We start from the raw sequence: 22,757 nt of genomic DNA on the forward strand, positions 1-22,757 counted from the left end.
CCAAAATCTGGGCAGCCTGCACAGCAGAGAGGAGCAGCCCAGACAGGACCTCCTGGCCCCAAAGAAGTTCCCTGAGGTTCCCTCCCGACCACCACCTGCCCCCGGCACAGCCCAGAGAGGGTCTGGCCACAGCCCCACCATGTCGCAATCTCCCGGCCCAGGACAGCCATTCGGAAGGCAGGCTACACCAAGGCTCTGGTTTCAGCTGAATGTTTGCCTTGGCCCCTGCTGTCCCTGTAGGCTATAACGGGCATGCTTTTCCAGGAAAAAATCATCATTTTTTGATTCTCTGCTTGTTTTTCTCCGGGTGCACATGCTGTGCAATCACCAAAAACTGTAAATCAATTAGCAGCCATTTGAAGGGTTAGTGCTATGCTTGGTCACAAAACGTCCTGGGAGTTGGCTGGAGGGATAGATGTTCTAATCAGGGAAGTCAACAACTGCAAACACTATTGCTTCAGTCTTCCTTCTCCCTCAGTGTCTTGATTTCTGTTTCTTAGCCCAGCTGCCTCCCCATCCCACATCTCCCCCATGCAGAGACCTAACTAATATTTAGCAAACACCCTCTGGGGATGCTGGCCACCCAACAGAGCCCAGAAGATCTAAGTGGCAGGACCCCTCCCTTCAGAGAGGTTATAATCTACCAAAGAAGGTCAACCACAGGCAATGACCAGGGCGAGGAATAGCAACAGGTGATAACTGCAAGGTGCTATGCCCCACAACGCAGACACACCTACAGCACAGGTTCCCACCCAGGTGGAGGATCCAGGCCCAGACTCCTCCTCCAGCTGCCGAATCTTACTTCCCCCTGCTTTTGCTGTTCCCCAGACCCTTCAGATGGGAGCTCAGGTTGACCTTGCCCTGTGCTTTTTCTCCTAGATAACCGAGCATGGCTGGTACCACCACCTAGCCACGCTGAAACCTTCCTCACCATTGCTTTCAATCCACTCCATGTGTCTCCAACCTGTGCCCCCTGCCAGGCAAGCCCCCAGCATCTCTGCCCAGGTTGCCAGCAGCCTCCCCAAGATTCACTGGCATGTCCTTCCTTCCAATCATGGGTAGGGCATTTTGCCAAGGACTGAAGATACAGAGCCAGGATCCCCGTCCCCACCCCATCCTCCATAACATCACCAGGCTTCTTTGGAAATCTCCACTTCCTTTCAGCGCTCCTTCAGCATGCCCCCCAGGCAGCCAAGGGCTGAGAGCAAGCAGGGAGGGCCTGCTGCTGCTGGTCCACAGCCCCTAGTGCTGGGGACAGAGCCAGCCTCTGCGAGAGCCAAGCACGGGCACCACCACTGAGTCTGGACGCCAGGAGGCAGAGCCAGAGGTCCTGAGGAAATGGGCAGTGGGCGGTGGATAACTTATCTGGTTTCACACCCCCATACCGGCCAGACTGCCACTTCCCTGCCAAGAACCAGGGAGGGCTCCCAACTGCTTCCAGCAATACCCAAGAGCCTCCTTACTCCAAAACCTTCTGCAGCACTGTGGCATCATATCTTTGTCATTTTACTCAATTATAATTTTTTTTCCTTTTTCTAAAACATTTGATGACAAAAGTTTTCAAACATTTGTTACAGTGGACACCCACACACTCACTACCTAAATCTACCATGAATATTTTATCATCCTTACCTGTCTGCCTATCTATCTATACCTCTCCTATCATAGGTTTAATTTTAATTTTCGGGTCTTTACTCTTTAGTCTGTACATGCTGAAGCTAATCAGTTGTGAATTCCTGTTGCCACAGAGGTTTCCAGAAACTTAAATCATGAGTAGAAAGAAATTTTATATTCATTTTTATATTATGGGTGTGGATTTTAATTTTATCTCATTTGGTTTTTTTACATGTAATTCCTCAATCCGTTTGGAGTTTATTTGGGTTGTTGTATAAGGCAAGGGTCTTGCCTTTGTTTATTTCCCAAACAGCTGCATTTGACTGCATATCAATTACAGTTTGCCATTTTTAATCAGCCTCTGGAACATTCTTTGCCTTGCCCTCTGATCATCTGACTCCTGGGCTTCATATGAAAAAATAAAATAAAATAAAAGTTGTCAGAAAGAGAGCTGATAAGAGGAAATCTTACAAGACAAATCAGCAAGTTTCCTGACAAGTACAACAGGAAGACTCCATCTGGAACTAAAGGTGTGGCCCAGGAGCTTGCAGAAAAGAGGCCCATTCAGAAAGGGTCAGATGTTACGAAGGTGTTACAGTGGGGGATGGACAAAGGTGCCTGTAACTGAGTGCAGAGCCCCAGGCCTGGCACAATCCTTAAAGAATAAGGTGGGGAAGACCAGAGCACTGAGTAAGCTCAGGCAGGCTGGGAAACTGCTCGTGAAAACAGGGTGAGGGGCCCGGGTAGGCTGGCTGGACTTGGAGAGAACCTTGAGGAAGAACACACGTTGGCCAGATGCTCTAATGGACCATCTTCACTGGAAGATGCTCTAATGGACCATCTTCACAGATGCTCACAGAGGACCATCTTCACTGGAAAGCCAACTGGTCCCCAAATTAGGAATGGCTTGGAAACTGGAAATAGTGGGTTAGAGTATAAGGCAAGGGTCTTGCCTTTGTTTTCCTGTTGTTGTTGTTTGTTTGGTTTTTTGTTTATTTTTTTATTATTATTATACTTTAAGTTCTAGGGTACATGTGCACAACATGCAGGTTTGTTACATATGTATACATGTGCCATGTTGGTGTGCTGCACCCGTTAACTCGTCATTTACATTAGGTATATCTCCTAGTGCTATCCCTCCCCGCTCCCTCCACCCCACAACAGGCCCCAGTATGTGATGTTCCCCTTCCTGTGTCCAAGTGTTCTCATTGTTCAATTCCCACCTGTGAGTGAGAACATGCGGTGTTTGGTTTTCTGTCTTTGCGATAGTTTGCTCAGAATGACGGTTTCCAGCTTCATCCATATCCCTACAAAGGACATGAACTCATCCTTTTTTATGTCTTACCTTTGTTTATTTCCCAAACAGCTGCATTTGACTTCATATCAATTACAACTTGCCATTTTTAATCAGCCTCTGGGACATTCTTTTAGAGATTTGCTCCTTTTAGAGATGCTCAAGTCTCTAGACCCAGTGAATTCACATCCCAAGGAGCAGAACCTGTGAATGTGATGCTGAAGTTGAAATCCACTCTCTGTAATTATACAATGACAGGAATGGCCAAAAAGACCAAACATGAACCAATGTTGCCCCAGTGCATAGGGGGATAACATCAGCCTTAGTATTAACGCCTGGTTCTCCTAGCATCCCCTCCTGACAAAGGTCCAGAGTGAATTGTGAAAGATGGTCTATAAGGACCAAGAAAAGAAAGACTAGACTTAAAATCAGTATGAATTCCCCAAAACCAGATGATACAAAACTGGCCTCACCTCCTTTTCTCAGAGTGTTCCCAGACTAGTGTTAGGAGAACAATTAAACATAAGCCATCTTGGTTTCAGCAGCCAGGTTTCCCTCCACTCTAAATTTCAAGCATTCAGTTCATAAAGTCTCTTGAAATCTTTTTGTGGATGAGCCAGCAATGTGTGTTAAACAATGGGTTGAGTGTGTTTTTAAAGGTATAATATTGCATGAATAATGATCAGCATTTTTTTAGGTACTTGGATTACAAATAAAGAAAGCACACCATCAAGGCTGGGCATGGTGGTTCATGCCTATAGTCCTGGCACTTTGAGAGGCCAAAGTGGGAAGATCGTTTGAGGCCAGGAGTTCCAGATCAACCTGGGCGATATAGGGAGACCTTGTCTCTACAAAAAAAAAAAAAAAAAAAAAATTAATTAGCCAGGTGTGATAGTGTACACATGTATAGTCCCAGTTACTCAGAAGGCTAAAGCTAGAGGATTGCTTGAGCCTAGGAGTTCAAGATTACGGTAAGCTATGAGCTCCATAGCCTGGAAAACAGAGTGAGATCCTATCTTAAAAAAAAAAAAAATGAATGCATGCCTTCAAAGGACACAGCTATACAGTCAGAAGAAAGAGCGAATATAACTGGATGGAAGGACTCACTCTTTAAACACAATGAAATAACAGACCCAAGAAAAACATAATCAGAAAACACAGGCATAAATCTTCATGACCTTGGATTAAGTAATGGTTTCTTAGATACGACATCAAAAGCAAACACAACAACAAAAAAATAGATAAAGTGGACATCATAAAAATTAAAAACATTTATGTGGCACATATACACCAGGGAATACTATGCAGCCATAAAAAGGGATGAGTTCATGTCCCTTGTAGGGACATGGATGAAGCTGGAAACCATCATTCTGAGCAAACTATCACAAGGACAGAAAACCAAACTCCACATGCTCCCACTCATAGGTGGGAATTGGACAATGAGAACACTTGGACACAGGGTGGGGAACATCACACACCAGGGCCTGGGGTAGGGGGAGGGGGGAGGGATAGCACTAGGAGATATACCTAATGTAAATGACGAGTTAACAGGTGCAGCACACCAACAAGGCACATGTATACATATGTAACAAACCTGCACGTTGTGCACATGTACCCTAGAACTTAAAGTATAATTTAAAAAATTAAAAACATTCGTGCTTCAAATGATACCACCAACAAAGTGAAAAGACAACCCACAGAATGGGAGAAAAATTTTGCAAATCATATAGCTGATAAAGAATTTGTATCCAGAATATATAAAGACTAGATTTTAAACCTCACAACTCAATACTAAAAAGACAAATAACCTGATTTTAAAATAGCAAAAAATAAGAATAGACAGTTCTTTAAAGAAGATATACAAATGGCCAATAAACACATGAAAAGATACTCATATCATTAGTCATCGGGGAAATGCAAATCAAACCCACACCCAGAGACACCACTTCACACCCACTAGAATAGTTATTGAGTTATTACCAATAATAAGTGTTGGCAAGGATGTAGAAAAATCGGAATCCTCAAACGTTGTTGAAGGAAACATAAAATGTTGCAGTGGCTTTGGAAAACAGTACAGATCCTCAAAAGGTTAAACATAATTACTGTATGATTCAGCAATTCATCCCACTCCTGGGCTCCCAAGAGAAATGAGAACATATCCCCAATGCAAAAACTTGTACACAAATTTTCACAGTGGCATTATTCATAGTCCAAAAGTGGAAATAATCGAAGTGTCCGTCAGCTGATGAATGGATAAACAAATGTGATGTATCTGCATAGTGGAATATTATTCAGCCCTAAAAATGAAGGAAGTACTGAAACATGATCTAACATGGATGATCCTCGAACACATTATGCTATGTGAAAGAAGTCAGGCACAAAAGGGCATATATTGTATGATTCCATTCATAAGAAATGTCCAGAATAGGCAAATCCATAGAGAAAGTAGATTAGTGGCTGCCTGGGGCTGGGGAGGGTAGAAGGATCGTGATAGATAAAGGGAGTGGGGTTTGTTTTAGGGGTAATGAAAATGTTCTGAAACTGATTGTATGATGGATGCACAACTCTGTGTATGCTAAAAAACATGAACTGTAAACCTTAAATAGAGGAATTATATGGTATATGAATTGTATCTCAATAAAGCTGTTATTTATATATAGTGGAATAAAGATAAGTTCCTATCTTTAGGTTTGAAACATCAACTACACAAACTTTGAAAGAGAGTGATGTCTTAATAACAAGTTCATGTGGAAAGCCCAGGGCCGGGCACGCAGGTGGTGAGTGAAGTGTCAGGTGAGTCAAACTTGGGCAGGAAATGCCCAGGTAAACTGAGGCTAGCTTTGTGGAAGCAAAATGTCCAGTCCAAGAAGAGTGAACACTTCTCCAACCACCACTCTAATCTCACGGTTCTCTAGACAAGCATTTTGCAGCCTGCGGTGTGCCTGCAAATCGCCTGGGGATCTTGTTAAAGCCCAAGTTCTGACTCTAGGTCTGGGGTGGGGCTTGAGACTCTGTATTTCTTTCTTTCTTCCCTCCCCTCCCCTCCTCTCCCTTTCCCTTTCCTTTCTTTTTTGAGACAGAGTCTCTCTCCTGTCGCCCAGGCTAGAGTGCAGTGGCATGATCTTGGCTCACTGCAACCTCTGCCTCCTGGGTTCAAGCGATTCTCCTGCCTCAGCCTCCCGAGTAGCTGGGATTATAGGCGCCCGCCACCACACCTGACTAATTTTTGTATTTTTTTAGTAGAGTCGGGGTTTCACCATGTTGAACAGGCTGGTCTTGAACTCCTGACCTCAGGTGATCCACCCACCTCGGCCTCCCAAAGTGCTGGGATTATAGGCGTCAGCCTCGGCACCCGGCTGAGATCCTGTATTTCTAACCAGCTCCTTGGTGATGCCTTGCTGCTGGGCACAGGCCACGCTACTGAGTCGCAAGGCAGGAAAATAAGGCTCAGAGACACTCAGGAACTTCACCAGGGCCACCCGCTCCTGAGGGTCAGAGCCAGGATCTGAACCCAGGACTAACTTACTACAAAACCCAGGTGCTTCCACAATGGCACCCATGGGACAAGTTCTGACGTCGTGCTAAAAGAAGCCTAGACCTGAAAGAGGGACCCAGGGTGTGACAAGCTCTGCAGCCTGCATCCCAGGAGAAGCAACTGGAGACTGAGAGATGTGTGATCTGGTGGAGGGGAGGACTTTGAAAATGCGGCACACCTGAGTGGAGAAGCCATGCCCACCTAACTGGATGACCCCACGCGAGGCACAAGGCCAATGGAGAGGCATATGGCCCTATCAGTTTGGGCTCCTCATGAAGAATGTTCTAACAATCAGAGCTATCCCAGAATAGAACAGGCTCCTGGGGGTGCAGAGGCCCAGACCACAGGCCAGCGCCTCCCAGAAAACACTTTCGTGATTTTGACACATCTGAACACCACCTGTCCTCTTATTAGCCCTGCCATAAATGAGGCATCATTTGCTATAATTATAAAAATACCTTACAAAGACAAAACATAGCATTCTAGCTAAGGGTACTCAGCTGGGAGGCCTACTCTCTTTTTTCAAAAATAAAAAAGGTGATTAAAAAGTGTTAGTCAAGCACTAAAGGCATATTGGCAGGAAGCAAAAACGTTTTCCTCAAAATATTGAAAATTAAAACCCAAAAGATTATCCTTTTTCTCCGTCTGAAATTCAGCCGCACCTCCTTAAAATCATCTTGGAAAACACTGGACCTAATGACCTCAACACCCTTTCAAAACATGAGTTTCTAGAGCCCTGCATTCCTTCTCTAAAGAGAAATAGCCCTAGTTTCTTCAAGCGTTGCTCAAAAGGTTTCAAGTCCTCTCATCCGTCATCCCCATTACTCTCCATGGATAAGTGCTGTTTGCTTCAGTCACAGCCTGAGCAGCACCAAAGAAAACTGAGCTATAACTGAGCTGGACCTATCCTTCCATTAGTGCCACATCGCGCCTGCCTTAAGGCTCACCTGATGAGAGCCACAGTCTCTTGACCCAGGGGGCATCGAGACACATCCGCTCCAGCCCATCCCTGATCAGTCGGGGCTTTTGGATGGACTGCATAACATTTATACAAGGAGGCAGTTTGGATCAGTATAAGGAACAACTTTCTGACAATTAATAAGAATCCAAGAAGAGGCCGGGCGCAGTGGCTCAGGCCTGTAATCCCAGTACTTTGGGAGGCTGAGGCGAGTGGATCACTTGAGGTCAGAAGTTCGAGACCAGCCTGGCCAACACGGTGAAACCCCATCTCTACTAAAAATTAGCTGGGTGTGGTGGCACATGCCTGTAATCCCAGGTACTTGGGAGGCTGGGGCAGGAGAATCGCTTGAACCCAGTAGGTGGAGGTTGCAGTGAGCCGAGATCGTGCCACTGCACTCCAGCCTGGGTAACAGAGCAAGACTCCATCTCAAAAAAAAAAAAAAAAAAAATCCAAGAACAGTAGCTGAAAAACAGACTAAGATTGTCCCTGGGGAAGTCCCCAAGCAGAATCTGCCAGGGTGGTGATTCCAACTGCCAAACTTTCACCAGAAGCTACAGAACAGGCCCCCCACTCTGAAATCCATACTTCTCTAGCACAACACGCAAAGACAGAGGAGGAACAAGCCAGGGTGCACTTCCCGAAGGAGCCCAGGAGTCCTGCAGATTTCATGCCTAGGCTCTGCCCTGGGATGGTCCAATGCATCAGATTTCCTGCCATAAATAATTTCATTCTCACGACTGTCTTGTGAAGTAGGTAAGCTGTTTCCATTTTGCAAATGATGAAACTGACGCTCAAAGAGGTTAAATAACTTACCCCCTCTGCCAGCCAGCTGGCAGAGCCAGGATTCCAAGTCAGCTCCATCTGACGTCAAAGTCCATGTTCATCCTATTATGCAGCACAGGACACAGGAAGAAATGAGAAAAGCTGAAGGTCATCATCTGATGTCAATCTTGAAGGCTAGGATGAGTGGTTTTGATTTTACACGGAAGATCAGAAAAAGGCCCCAACTTTTTTGATAAGTTTTTTTAATATGTATAAACATTTGAGATCCATTAATAATTAACAAATGAGAATAACAAAAGGAAATAAATGAAGTAACAAACAAGGAGACATAAGTGGAAGCTGAAGTCCTTGCAAAGGCACGGGAGCAACCTAGGAAAGGGGGTTCCTGGCAGCCTTCAGCCATGTCCCCTCAAAGAATATAAACCAGCCTCTGTCCAGAGAAGCATCCAGAAAGAGCCCGCCAGGAGCCACAGGGACAAGGGCACCTGCTCTCACCCCCGCTCCATGGAAAGTGTAGTCACAGTTTCTTAAAGGGGAAAGGTGGAAAGCTTCATTACTTACCTCGTAACAGCAGACTGCCACCACGAACGATAACCACTTGCCACAGGGGAATTCACAATTCCGGGATGTTTTTCATTTGCTTGCGGAGTTATCGGAAGTGTCTGTGATGGGTTCAACCACCTTATCAATAATTAACTCATACCCAGGGCTTATCAAACAGCTTCTGACTCCTTTAGCTTCCATTTAAACACACAAACACACAAACACGCACGGCCTTCACAAATAGAACTTCTCCAAGAAAGTGGCAAAGGAACTAGTGATAGCATTCTCCACGGTCACAGCTAAGCATAGAGGGGAGGTGACACATTTGTCAAAGCTGTGAAGAGGGTCCCTGATAGCATCGGCTGCTGCACAGTCCACATGCTTCAAGCCACAAGACATGCTCTGGAAATGTGCGATGTGTTTGGGAAAGAACTCGTGTCTGCTTCCAAATACCGGATTAAAGAGCGAGAGCGTGGGGCTCCAGGAACACCTGAGTGCTTTTTTTGAAACCATGCAAAATCACAGCCAACACAATTGAGCCCACAGCAGTAGGAAAACATTTCAAAACGTTATTTAAAGTGCTATTATATATAACGAATGGTCCATAGTGAGATGTCTTGGAGCTTATGAATATTTATTATAGTACATTCTTGAAAACAACAAAAAAAATTAAGTCCAATACAAATGAGAAACAGATTTATAAGAGTCAGTCATATGTTTACATTATGCAAATTGTAGTTAAAGACCTATAACCAGAATATTGTTAAATGCCTAAAAGGGGGTGGTGGGGCAGCTGATATGTGAGCATTTTCTTAAAATGGGCAAACAATATTCTTAGAGTTTTTGACAATCTGTGCACTGAAGGGTTCATGTGGGTACATCTTGGTACTTTCAGCGACTTGGTGGTGGAGTCACAAATCCAAGGCAATATCAAAGGCTGAGGTTCTCATAGGACCTCTGTTCACAACGGCCAAAGCTCCACCGGACAGAGGTAGGAAGCACCCTGAACCTCGACAGAAAGCTCTCGCACACATCTCAGCCACCTCCAGCCCTGAAGCAATGAGGAGGCTTTGCCTGCATGCTGAAAACTCCCACGCAGCTAGCTAAGCACACTTGAGTTTCACGTTTAGCAAACACAGAGGCCTTGAGGACGTGCAGAATAGCTTGCCCCAAAGATGTCACCTTGGGCTTTGTGACACGCACTATGCGGGGCATCCTCTGAGTACAGGTCCCAGACAGACAGGCAGGTGACAGGCAAAGGTCTATGTCTAAGGAAGCTGGAAGCTGAAGGAGGCCCCCATTTGCAGATATAGTAAAAGATCCATCACCCCAAACTTTCACCAGATATCACATCATCGAAGGAGGGCGGACCAATAGCATTAGTCCGTTTTCATGCTGCTGATAAAGACATACCCAAGACTGACTAATTTATAAAGAAAAAGAGGCTTAATGGACTCACAGTTCCACATGGCTTGGGAGGCCTCACAATCATGGTAAAAGGCAAAAGGCCTGTCTTATATGGCAGCAGGCAAGAGAGAATGAGAGCCAACCAAAAGCGGAAACCCCTTACAAAACCATCAGATCAGCCAGGCACAGTGGCTCATGCCTGTAATCCCAGCACTTTGGGAGACCGAGGCGGGCAGATAACCTAAGGTCAGGAATTCGAGACCAGCCTAGCCAACACGGTGAAACCCTGTTTCTACTAAAAATGCAAAAATTAGCTGGGCGTGGTGCCACACGCCTGTAGTCCCAGCTACTCGAGACACTGAGGCAGGAGAATCGCTTGACCCAGAAGGTGGAAGTTGCAGTGAGCCGAGATTGTGCCACCGCACTCCAGCCTGGGCAACAAGAGCAAAACTCCATCCCCCCCAGAAAATAAAAAAACAAAAAAATAAAACCATCAGATCTTGTGAGACCTATTCACTACCACAAGAACAGCATGGGGGAAACTGCCCTCACGATTCAATTATCTTCTGCCAGGTCCCTCCCACAACACCTGGGAATTATGGGAGCTACAATTCAAGATGAGATTTGGGCAGGGACACAGCCAAACCATGTCACCAATTAAGATGTATTATTATTATTTCTTATTAGGAAAGCAATACTCAGCCATTGTAAGAGATCTGCAAAACACAAGATAAAACGTAGGTATAATAGAGGAGAAAATTTCTGCATAGGATTAAAATTAAATTGACAGCCCTCACTGAAACGAGTTCCTTCACTTCTTCTCAGGGAGGACAGACGGGCTGCACCCCTTCTCTGCTCCCCACCTCACACTGCCCACTGCCACGGCCCCCAGGCCCCTGCCCCAGATGCCATGGAGTCTGGTGATGCGTCTTCTCCAGAGGACTCACTCCAAGGATCTGAAATCCAGCCACAAATGGTCTCTCCATAACACAGAGGAAGAATGAATGAGTTACAGATTACCTAAACTTCACCACCAGAAACAAAACCCCACCCAGTCATCACCTTGCAAAAAAATCCCTACCATGCCCTAACTGTGTGGTCTTAGGCCAGTTACTCCACCACTCAGAGGCCACATGTCCTTGTCTGAATGTGGGGGATGAGAATGGTCCCCTGGGTGCACAGGGCTGTGGTAACACTCCAACAAAAGGACCTCACTCAGAGCTTGCAATTCTGTGCGCTGTTGTTAATAAGAACAGCAACCTCAAAAGCAGCTCCAAGGCCTGCCACTGTGGGCAAGAGGCAGTTCTCGTGTCTTTAATACAAAAACAAACACATAGGCCGGGCGTGGTGGCTCACACCTGTAATCCCAGCACTTTGGGAGGCCAAGGCAGTCGGGATCATTTGAGGTCAGGAGTTCAAGACCAGCCTGACCAACATGGTGAAACCCCATCTCTACTAAAAATAAAAAAAAATTAGCCAGGCATGGTGGCACGCCCATAGTCCCAGCTACTCGGGAGGCTGAGGCAGGAGAATCGCTTGGGCCTGGGAGGCAGAGGTTGCAGTGAGCCGAGATCACACCATTGCACTCCAGCCTGGGTGACAGAGCAAGACTATGTCAAAAAAAAAAAAAAAAAGGCTGGGCGCGGTGGCTCACGCCTGTAATCCCAGCACTTTAGGAGGCCAAGGCGGGCAGATCACGGGGTCAGGAGATCAAGACCATCCTGGCTAACACAGTGAAACTCCATCTCTACTAAAAGTACAAAAAATTAGCCGAGTGTGGTAGTGGGTACCTGTAGTCCCAGCTACTCAGGAGGCTGAGGCAGGAGAATCGCTTGAACCTGGGAGGCAGAGGTTGTAGTGAGCCGAGATCACACCACTGCAGTCCAGCCTAGGTGACAGAACCAGACTCTGTTTCAAAAAAAAAAAAAAAAAAAAAAACCCAACAACAATATATATGTCAATAAACAGAAATACGAATGCACTACTGGATCCCTAAAACCTGAAAATAAATCAGTTCTGCTTTCATGTCCTTCTAAGTTCAGCCTATGAGCACAACCATCATCTCCTACGGGTTTGATTCCATCCATTGTATATGATGAAGTCAAGATGCCCGTTTTTGAAATCCATTAATAACCACCAACCTGTCTTTGTGTCCTGGGGATTAACAAAACCAGTATCTTATGTTGAGGTTCATCACGGTGCACCGTGCAAAAGCAGACATATGAAGCTTCACGTTTCACCTGAAAAAATAATAAAATAACCGTTTTGTTATTTCATCATAATACGGGCACGGGAATTTACTTAACATTAATTAGCATGGTGTGCATTGAAAGAACACTGTTGCACGGAACACAGGCTTAATTTGACGGAACACAGGCACCACAAAAATGGAAACCTTTCCCATGCTGAGCTAAACACAAGGGGAATTTCAAAAACTTCTTCTCCCATCTCCCACCCAGCACACCTTTTCTTCCCCACGTCCACATGTCCATCTATCCATGTGTCAACTAGACACCTACTCATCGGCCAATCACCATTCGGCTCTCCCTTCCAAACGCTTCCTACCGCAGCAGCTCTCTGGATCCCAATCTGCCCACCTCGGGCCCAGCTCTTCTCCCAGGGCCCCGGTGGCCACTGTATGGACACAGCCTGGGACGTGCCCGCCTCCCCTTGGGATGCCACTCAGGCTGCCTGCTGCCCTGGCTCAGTCCAGCAAGCAGTTTCAAGAAATGCACACCTTTGGCCAGGCGCAGTGGCTCACGCCTGTAATCCCAGGACTTCGGGAGTCAAGGCAGTTGGATCATTTGAGGTCAGGAGTTCAAGACCAGGTTGGTCAACATAGTGAAACCCCATCTCTACTACAAATACAAAAATTAGCCGGGCGGTTGTGCCAGATGCCTGTAATCCCAGCTACTTGGGAGGCTAAGGCAGGAGAATCGCTTGAGACTGGAAGGTGGAGGTTACGGTGAGCCGAGATCGTGATGCTGCACCTCAAGTCTGGGCAACAGGGTGAGACTCTGTCTCAAAAAAAAAAAAAAGAAAGAAAGAAAAAGAAATGCACACGTTCTCTGGGCCCTACAGGCCCAGTCTAGGCTCCCTGTCAGCCCTGGGACAGAGAAGCTCAACACTGAGCACTTGTTTGTTATATGAGACAGAAACCAGTGTCTCTAATACTGAGATTGTCCCAGAGACTTCTCTGAAGTGCCCACATCCAAAGCCCTCTTTGTGGTCATCAAATGAAAAAGGTCAATGTGCTCTGGTACCAAGTCTGTTTTGAAAACCAAGAAAGGTATAAGAAAATTACAAAAGAACACATTGGCTGAGCTGGGCAGCCAGGTTGCTTGTTAAAAGTTGATAGCGGCCAGGCGCAGTGGCTCACGCCTGTAATCCCAACACTTTGGGAGGCCGTGGCGGGTGGATCACCTGAGGTCAGCGGTTCAAGACCAGCCTGCCCAACAAGGCAAAATCCCGACTCTACTGAAAATACAAAAAAAAAAAAAAAAAAAAATTAGCCGGGCGTGGTGGCCAGCACCTGTAATCCCAGCTGCTCGGGAGGCTGAGGCAGAGGACTCACTTGAACCTGGGAGGCAGAGGTTGCAGTGAGCCGAGATAGTGCCACTGAACTCCAGCCTGGGTGACAAGAGCAAAACTTTGTTTCAAATAAGTTGACAGCAGGCCTCCACAGTTTTAGAGAATGATTTCTTAACAAATCTTGCAACCTATAAATGTCTTGGTCTTTGGCGTCACTTTAATGAAGAGTCCCCAAGCTGGCCCTCCCGAAAGGTTGTGTGCAACATGGTTCATCCACAAGCCAGCTGTTACAGGCCATTAAACCCAAAATTTACAAAGCATTGGATCAACACAGAAAGACAGTTGAGTACAATGGCTCATGCCTGTAATCCCAGCACTTTGGGAGACCTCAGTGATCACTTGAGCCCAAGGCTTTGAAAGCAACTTGGGCAACATAGTGAGACCCCATCTTTACAGAAAATAAAATATTAGCTGGGCGTGGTGGCACATGCCTGTAGTACCAGCTACTTGGGAGGCTGAGGTGGGAGGATCGCTTGAGCCTGAGAGGTAGAGGCTGCAGTGGGCTGTGATCACACCACTTTACTCCAGGCTGGGCAACAGAGAGAGACCCTGCCTCAAAAAAAAAAAAAGGAAAGAAAAAGGAAAAGGAAAAGGTGCTTGTTATAAACCACATTGTATTCGGAGAGTAATCTCACCCATGTTTTTTTTTTTTTTTTTTGAGAGGGAGTCTCGCTCTGTCGCCCAGGCTGGAGTGCAGTGGTGCTATCTTGGCTCACTGCAGACTCCGCCTCCCATCACCCATGTTTTAAGAAATGCAAAAATACAAAAGTCAAAAGCAAACACATCAAAATGCTCACAGCAGTTAACTATGGATGATTTTATTTTCTCCACCCTTTGTAACAGTTCCTAAATATTAAACGACGAGCATGTACTAGAAAAATTGATAAGTATTAATATTATTGTATCTTAAATGTCATAGGACAATTTCAAGACTGGAAAAGAGTTAATTATCAAAAGGAAATATTTTTAGGAGGACCAAAGTGAAATGACATGATGTATGTTCAAACCACTTCCTTATCTTTCTTTTTGTTTCGAAAAACTTCTCTGCATTCAAAAAGAAAAGTTAAACCTTTTCTTCTTTAAGCAATGAGGAGGTCCAATATTATTCCAAATTAGACTATTTCAACATCCCGAGTGGCAGGAGACGGCTCCCATTTCTTTCTTTCTTTCTTTCTTTCTTTCTTTCTTTCTTTTTTTTTTTTTTTTTTTTTTTGAGATAGAGTCTCTGTCTGTCGCCCAGGCTGGAGCGCAGTGGCGAGATCTCAGCTCATTGCAATCTCCACCTCCCATGTTCAAGCGATTCCCCTGCCTCAGCCTCCTGAGTAGCTGGGATTACAGGCACATGCCACCACACCCAGCTAATGTTTTGTATTTTTAGTAGAGCCGGGGTTTCACCATGTTGGCCAGGATGGTCTGGATCTCCTGACCTCATGATCCACCCGCCTCAGCCTCCTAAAGTGCTGGGATTACAGGTGTGAGCCACCGCGCCCAGCCTCCCATTTCTTATTAACTACAAAAATAGTAAAATAGTAGGAAATCAAATGATTGTTTTCATGAAACTTTCTTTTTCTTTTTTTTTTTTTGAGACAGAGTTTCACTCTTGTTGCCCAGACTGGAGTGCAGTGGTGTGATCTCGGCTCACTGCAGCCTCCGCCTCCTGGGTTCCAGCAATTCTCCTGCCTCAGCCTCCAAAGTAGCTGGCATTACAGGCGCCCACCACCACATCCGGCTAAATTTTTTTTTTTTAATTTTTAGTAAAGATGGGGTTTCACCATGTTGGCCAGGCTGGTCTCGAACTCCTGGCCTCAGGTGATCCGCCCGCCTCTGCCTCCCAAAATGCTGGGATTACAGGCGTGAGCCGCTGCACCCAGCCAAAACTTCCTTTTTTTAGAAAGGGAAAAAGGAAATAGGTATAAAGTCATTTCGCATTCCTATCACATTAAAACAGCTTAATTTTAGTAGCTGTCTTATGCTGTCACTAATAACACTAAAATTCTTCACTCACTGAGTATTCTACATATTGGGGCGGGGTGAAAGTAATGTAATCCATAAATATGTGTGAAATAAATGCAGATGATTGAAACTCCATCCTAAAGTACTTCAGGGCTAACTCTTGTAATTCTCCCCACTTTCGAGATGACCTAGCACCCCCACACTCCATGCAACTCTGCCCCTCACCACGCTGGCTCGCTAAGACAGCCCCTAGCCTTGACCGAGCTTTTGTCTTTTTGGCTTAACAGCCACTAGGGGGCGCTAGAAGCGTGTGAGGAAAGCGACCTCCATCTGCAGATCAAAAACGTGGAGGCTTTTGATCACAGATGAGCGCTGGATTCTTCAGGGAATGACTGCGAGCTAGCATCTCCAAAATCTCAAGGAAGCCACACAATAAACTGTACAAGTCATTGTTTTCATTAACTCAGGAACAACTTCAGTGCAGTGAAATAAAACCCTGTCTTTCTCAACCAACTTTGCCCACCAGATAACAATACCTGCTGTGAGTGAAATTGTATCCGTATAAAACAAGAAAACTTTGTCTCTTTCAACAGATCAGCCTCAAATCTGAAAGAAAGGTAGCTGACATACGTATTGACTAAAACTTACATATTCTTTTTACTTACTGCAGGGAGGGAAATAAAGATCTTAAAAGTAACACAGTTTTAATATTTCACCCACAATCCTACTGTCCTAACAAATGGTTTTCATTTCTCTCTGTTGCTTTTCAGTCCCTACTCAAAATGCATAGAATTGCATCAGTGCCAAAAATCAAAATTGATATAACTTCATTCCACATCACAAAGTTTTGGAACTGAATCAAACCTCGGAGACTGAAGACCAACCAATCCCCTCATTTACAAATGGGGAAACCGAGGTAGCTGGGCATAGCACACAGTATCTCACTTAATTCTCATAACAACACTATAAGATATGTGCTGTTATTGTCCCCAGTCTAGAGATGACAATACCGAGACCAGAGAGGTTAAGACACTTGCTCAAGGTCACACAGCTAGTAAGTGAGTGGTAAACATTCACACAGGCTTTCTGGCTCACTGCCTGGCAACTCTGGACGGACACTCTGGACTCCAGAATCCCAATGCAGGATTCATTCTGCTTCTGAGGGTGCACTTATTCTAATACTCCAGAATGGTTTTTTTTTTAATCTATTATATTCTTTCAATAACATTCTACTCTGTAAATTAGATTTTACAGAGCTCTTCGCCAAGGAAGATCACGTATACCTTCTCCCCAGTGGGAAGACAGAAAACCTCAGCTGGGGCCCCAGCTCCTTCCCTAAGTGAGGCATAGTAAGCCAGAGCTGCTTCCTGATGTGCGTCAGGATCATCTTCCAAAACATCTACTGGATACATGCCTGCTGGGGTGAAAGAGGCAAGAAAGGACATTAGTTTTACTCTTTTGTGAAAGGAAAGTCACTTATTCCTTGAGGAGTTTTTTAAAAAGTGAACACTTGGGCCAGGCAGAGTGGCTCACGCCTGTAATCCCAGCACATTGGGAGGCGGAGGCAGGAGGGTCACGAGGTCCGGAGATCGAGACCATCCTGGCTAACACGGTGAAACCCCGTCTCTACTAAAAAATATACAAAAAATTAGCCGGGCTTGGTGGCGGGTGCCTGTAGTCCCAGCTACTCAGGAGGCTGAGGCAGGAGAATGGTGTGAACCCGGGAGGCGGAGCTTGCAGTGAGCCGAGATTGCGCCACTGCACTCCAGCCTGGGCAACAGAGCGAGACTTCGTCCCAAAAAAAAAAAAAAAAAAAAAAAAGTGAACACTTGCTCTAAAAGTTATGTTCACCTATTTTTTTTTCTTTTTTTTTAGAGACAGGGTCTGGCTATGTTGCCCAGGCTGGACTTGAACTCCTGGGCTCAAGTCATCCTCTGAAGTAGCTGGGACTGTAGGCACATTGCACCTTGCCTGGCTCACCTATTTTTTTAAAAAATTAAAACAAACAAACAAACAAAAAGCAGCCCAGCAGAGGGTACCAAAGAAAATAGAAAACATTCCTGATGGCAGGGTTGGCCCCAACCCCAAGGAGATGAAGCATGAGCCCTCTTAAGATGGCTGTAGAGTCAGCCTAGAGACCATGCAGACATGCTGGTACCCTGAGCATGAGACTAACGGGATAGAACTTGATGACTTGGTCAAAATCCAGCTTGAGTTATTATTTTGCTAGCTTACATTGGCCGTGCAGGTTCATAAGATTATGCCAATTCTTCTGCTTTAATTGGGCTAGTCTTTGTAAGACTCTGTAAGAACACTGCTAGTATGAATTATAAAACTACATGTCCACACACAGATGGGCTATCGTACATATTAATGTGCTGGTTATTCATCAACTCTTCCTCTGCACCTCTTTCCTCTCACCTTACTTTTGGAGGTAAATTATATCCTTGAATACTCAGATGATGGTTTTGTGTGTGTGACAGGTCTCGTTCTGTCGCCCAGGCTGGAGTACAGTGGTGCGATCTTGGCTCACTGCAACCTCGGCCTCCGGGTTTCAAGCAATTCTTGTCCCGTAGCCTCCTAAGTAGCTGGGACGACAGACACGCACCACCATGCCTGGTTAGTTTTTGTATTTTTAGTAGAGCCAGGGTTTCACCATGTTGGCCAGGCTGGTCTTGAACTCCTGACCTCAAGTGATCCACCTGCCTCAGCCTCCCAAAGTGCTGGGATTACAGGCGTGAGCCACCACACCCAGCCAGCTAAAACAAATAGATAGCATCCAACTTCAGCTGAGAAGCAGCAGTCTGTTTCCCACTCTGCAGAGACCAAAGATTCTGGCTGGCATGTCCCCAAGTGGGGAGGGGCTGTATCCCCAATCTGTGGACCCCACCTCAGCCTCCAATTCACCTCTGAGCATCCCATAGGGGAAGGAGGCTGCCACAGCAACTGCCGCCTCCTCCTCCTCCTCCTCCCCTCCCCCTCCCCTCCCCCTCCCCTCCCCCTCCCCCTCCCCTCCCCTCCCCCTCCCCTCCCCCTCCCCTCCCCTCCCCCTCCCCTCCCCCCTCCCCCTCCCCTCCCCCTCCCCCTCATCCTCCTCCTCCTCCCCCCCACCCCCAAGATAAGCCTGGACGTAAACACCCACTTGGTGCCCCTTGTGGAACAGCAGCTTCCCCTGCTTGTTTCGGAAGCACCATTCCCCCTGCCAATCACTATTCTGGAATCAAAGACTGCAATAAGTGGCAAAAAGTGTCAAGTCTTCAGTCCACCAAGTTTGCCTAGGAAGAATTTCACTGCTGGGAATAGCTCCTGGAGGGAAAGGCTCCTAACTTTGGAGGATGTCAACAGCTTCAGTGGGCCAGGACTCAGCCTCTGCAGAAGCCTCACCTCCTTGTCCCCCACCTTCCAGGGTGAAAACGTCATGGGCATACAGAGTGGTAAATAAACAGCTGAGTAAACACATTCTTTCAGCCCCCTGGCCTGAACCTACAAGCCTTCCCTACGCCTTACTGGGCCCTCCAGGTGCACAGCTTAGGAGCCAAATGGATCCGCGATGGCACCCCAGTTCCTTCCTCAGGGACCATTCAGATCTGCCATAAACACCAAGCTGAGCCTGCACCCCCTCTCTCCCATCGTCCTGACACCACCTCTCTCCCATCGTCCTGATGTGCATCCCTTAGCTCAGGGCCTCAGCATCTTTTCTTTTTCTTTTTTTTCTCTCTCCCATTGTCCTGACGTGCATCCCTTAGCTCAGGGCTTCAGCATCTTTTCTTTTTCTTTTTTTTAAGACAGGGTCTCACTCTGCCACCCAGGCTGGAGTGCAGTGGTACGATTTCAGCTCACCGTAGCCTCAACCTCTCAGGCTCAAGGTCCCCTCCCACCTCAGCCCCCCAGGTAGCTGGGGCCACAGGTGCAAGCCACTATGCCCAGATAATATTTGGTGGTGGTGGTGATTTTTTTTTTTTTTTTTTTTTAGAGATGGGGTTTTGCCATGTTGGCCAGGCTGGTCTCAAACTCTTGGACTCAAGCATTGCACCCACTTCAGCCTCCCAAAGTGCCGGGATTACGAGCTTGAGACACCGGGCCGGGCCCTCAGCATCTTGTAACAACTATCTGCTCCATCCACCCATCCGCCCTCCCTCCATCACCAATTAAAATAACAACAGCAGCTGATGTGTTTTTGGCTCCAGTTGCCAACAAGAGGCTGAGCACTCCACAGCCGTGATCTCACTGAATCCTGCTTAACTCATTTACAGAAGAGGAAACTGAGGCCTCTAGAGGATAACGCTTGGCCAGTAAGGGGCAGCACTGGGGCATGAGCCCAGGTCTATCTGATTTCAAAACCTGTGTAAAACATTCAGCTGGTGCTACTGACCGGATCAAAACAGTCCCCTTTACCAAGCTCAAATGCCATTTAAAAGTCCCAGGTCAGGCCAGGTGTAGTGACTCACGCCTGTAATCACAGCACTTTGGGAGGCCGAGGTGCGTGGATCACCTGAGGTCCGGAGTTCGAGCCAGCCTGACCAACATGGTGAAACCTCATCTCTACTAAAAATACAAAAAGTAGCTTGGCGTGGTGCCAGGCGCCTGTAGTCCCAGCTACTCAGGAGGCCAAGGCAGGAGAATCGCTTGAGCCCAGGAGGCAGAGGGTGCAGTGAGTTGAGATTGCACCACTGCACTCTAGCCCGGGCGACAAGAATGAAACTGTCTCAAAAAAAAAAAAAAAAAATCCCAGGTCCCTCCTCTGCTGTACCCAGGGTGCCCTACGCCCTCCGCTGCAGAGCTCTCTCTGCCTGTCCATCCTCAAGGCCCACCTCAAATGCAGCCAGCTCTCTCCTGGAGCCCTAAAACACAAGGGCAAGGACTCTGGGGGACACAGTCCTGTGTTCAGCCCAGGATAGGATGAGCACATGTGGGCCACATCCTCTGTCTTGCCGGACTCCCTAACTCACCGCTCAACTCTGTCTCAGAGCAGTCACTCCCCAACTCACAACAACGAGAGGAGCTGGGGCATGCCGAGTACAACACAGCTTCCCTCCCCTCCCCAGCCCACCATGAAGACCCCTTCCCGTGCTTTTCCCATACAAAGCATTCAGTCCATTTGGGTGGTTGTTCAACTAAGCTCTCTGTTGAAACTGCTATTCATTTCAACTCACTGGGCAAGTGGCTTCCCATAAGTCTGAAAAAAGATTCACTGAACGTTCAAAGAAATTAAGAAAAACAAACTGGAGAGAGGGCTGCTTCCACCCTGGGGCCTGCACGCATGCTGCATGCTCCTCCCATGGAAACCAACTTCAATAGCGACCTTTCTCAAAACACACCCAGGAACTCCAGCGTTAAGGGGCAGGGACAGATCTGATCTTGATTTTTACTTTCTGTCGCTGGCCCTGTGTTCTGGGAAAGATGTTTGTCAGATCTGGACCACCCGTCTCCTACAGCAAGGTTGCAAGTTCAACGGAAGAGCATTGATTGACCAGCCCCAAGAAGATGCTGACCTTGGCCCTTTGTGAATTGACCTCCTGCCAGGGGAGTGCTAAGACACTGTGGTCATTTGGATTTGCAGGGAGGGGGGCACCTCACCCAAGGCCGTCAGGTCTGAGGCCTGGGTGCTCAGGGTCCTGCCTGATTCTTGCAGGAAGCCTAGACTTGCTTGGCATCATTTCTGGTCACATGTGATCAGGAGAAATGCAGTGAATGTTTTGCTCCTTCCACACCATGAAATCGTTTCCCCTACAGGTTATGCTGTGGGGGCTGTCACACTCCCTCAAAGAACTCAGTGGACTCTGTCCCAGGGCACCACTGCCCCAGAGCTCTAGTGCCTGGCCACCCAAGAGGCCACAAGGACAGGTCCCTGGGGGAGTGTTCTCAGCACTGAAGCCACCAGGATCAGCAGACACAGCCCAGCTCAATGATCCTGAGAGTGGGGGCAGCATCAGGCCCACCTCCGGAGAGCAGGGTCCCGGAGGCCGCAAAAATTAACCCTCTCAGACCACAGCAAACTGGGGGAGAGCTTAATGCTCATAAAGTAACGTGGCACCCAGAGGCTTGGTTCCCTTTTAAAGATTGAAAGCAGGATGCAGTCCCCTGTTTCCCCAGGAAGAAGAGCCACAGAGCAGGCACCAGGGCCACCTCTCCCGGGCCGTCCCTCAACCCAGCCTGGGTGACTGGTGACAAGGGGTGCCAGACTGAGGCCTGCAGCTCCAACCCACACCAAGGCCGCAGGCTGCCCAGCGTTTTTTGTTCAAATTTGTTCTCTTCCCTGAGGGATACTTCCCTCTCACACGGAGAGTGTTTGGGTTGGCTTTCTGGAAAACTGGGTGGGAGTGAAAAATAGCTGCTTAAGGCATGAGGGGAGGGGGGATGCAACACTCACTAGGAAGAAAGATTCCCCTCCCCACCCCCGGGAGAAAGAAACCCCCCTCATTACCCAAGAGGAAGACTCCTCCATCTCCATCCCAGGAAGAATGAACACACACACACACACACACACACACACACACACACACACACCCCTGCCCTGGGAGCAAGGAAGCGCCAGGAATGAACACACACACACACACACACACACACACACACACACACACACACCCCTGCCCTGGGAGCAAGGAAGCGCCTCTCCCCCGCTCAGAACCCCCTCACTCCCCGAAAACCCGCAAGGCTGAGCTTTGGGAAGTAAACAAGTCCCGGCGCTTTACGCAGGCGCTGGGGGCCCAGCCAGGCCGCCACACTCGCTTCGCTGGTGACGGGAGGCACAGGCTTCCAGATGTGAAATGCTAACAGGCTGTAATGGCTTGAACTGAACAGGAAATATTTTTCCAAAGCCAAAAGAATGTAATCTTTTCAGTACAATGAAAAATGCTTTTATGAAAAAGGCACACAGTTAAAACGATAATTCGCTGCAGACTGTAAAGAAACCGAAACCCCCAGCAAACCCCAAATTTAAGAATTGCCTTTAAGCATATGTTGACGTAGTTACCTTAAAAACAAAAATAATGGTACGTCTTAAGGTGTTCTTTAGGGAAAATGCTTCAATCATTCAGAATCTTCGTATCAAAGCTTGGGTTCCCAGGGCTGCAGCA

General features: G+C 47.1%; 1 protein-coding gene across 1 annotated transcript in view; it reads right to left on the minus strand.

Moving 5' to 3' along the window:
- FAM169BP (Protein FAM169B) overlaps positions 1 to 17,470 on the minus strand; it is an 84,316-nt gene extending 66,846 nt beyond the window's left edge. The window contains exons 1-4 of the mRNA XM_063596955.1: positions 16,965 to 17,470; positions 12,279 to 12,377; positions 8,749 to 8,849; positions 8,218 to 8,289 (exon numbers count right to left, since the gene is read on the minus strand). The gene's annotated coding sequence lies outside the window, so the exon portion shown is untranslated. The remainder of the gene's footprint in view (positions 1 to 8,217; positions 8,290 to 8,748; positions 8,850 to 12,278; positions 12,378 to 16,964) is intronic.
- Positions 17,471 to 22,757: the final 5,287 nt, after the last annotated feature.

This window comes from Pan paniscus, chromosome 16 (assembly GCF_029289425.2).
Source record: "Pan paniscus chromosome 16, NHGRI_mPanPan1-v2.0_pri, whole genome shotgun sequence".
In the NCBI taxonomy this organism is placed as follows: domain Eukaryota; kingdom Metazoa; phylum Chordata; class Mammalia; order Primates; family Hominidae; genus Pan; species Pan paniscus.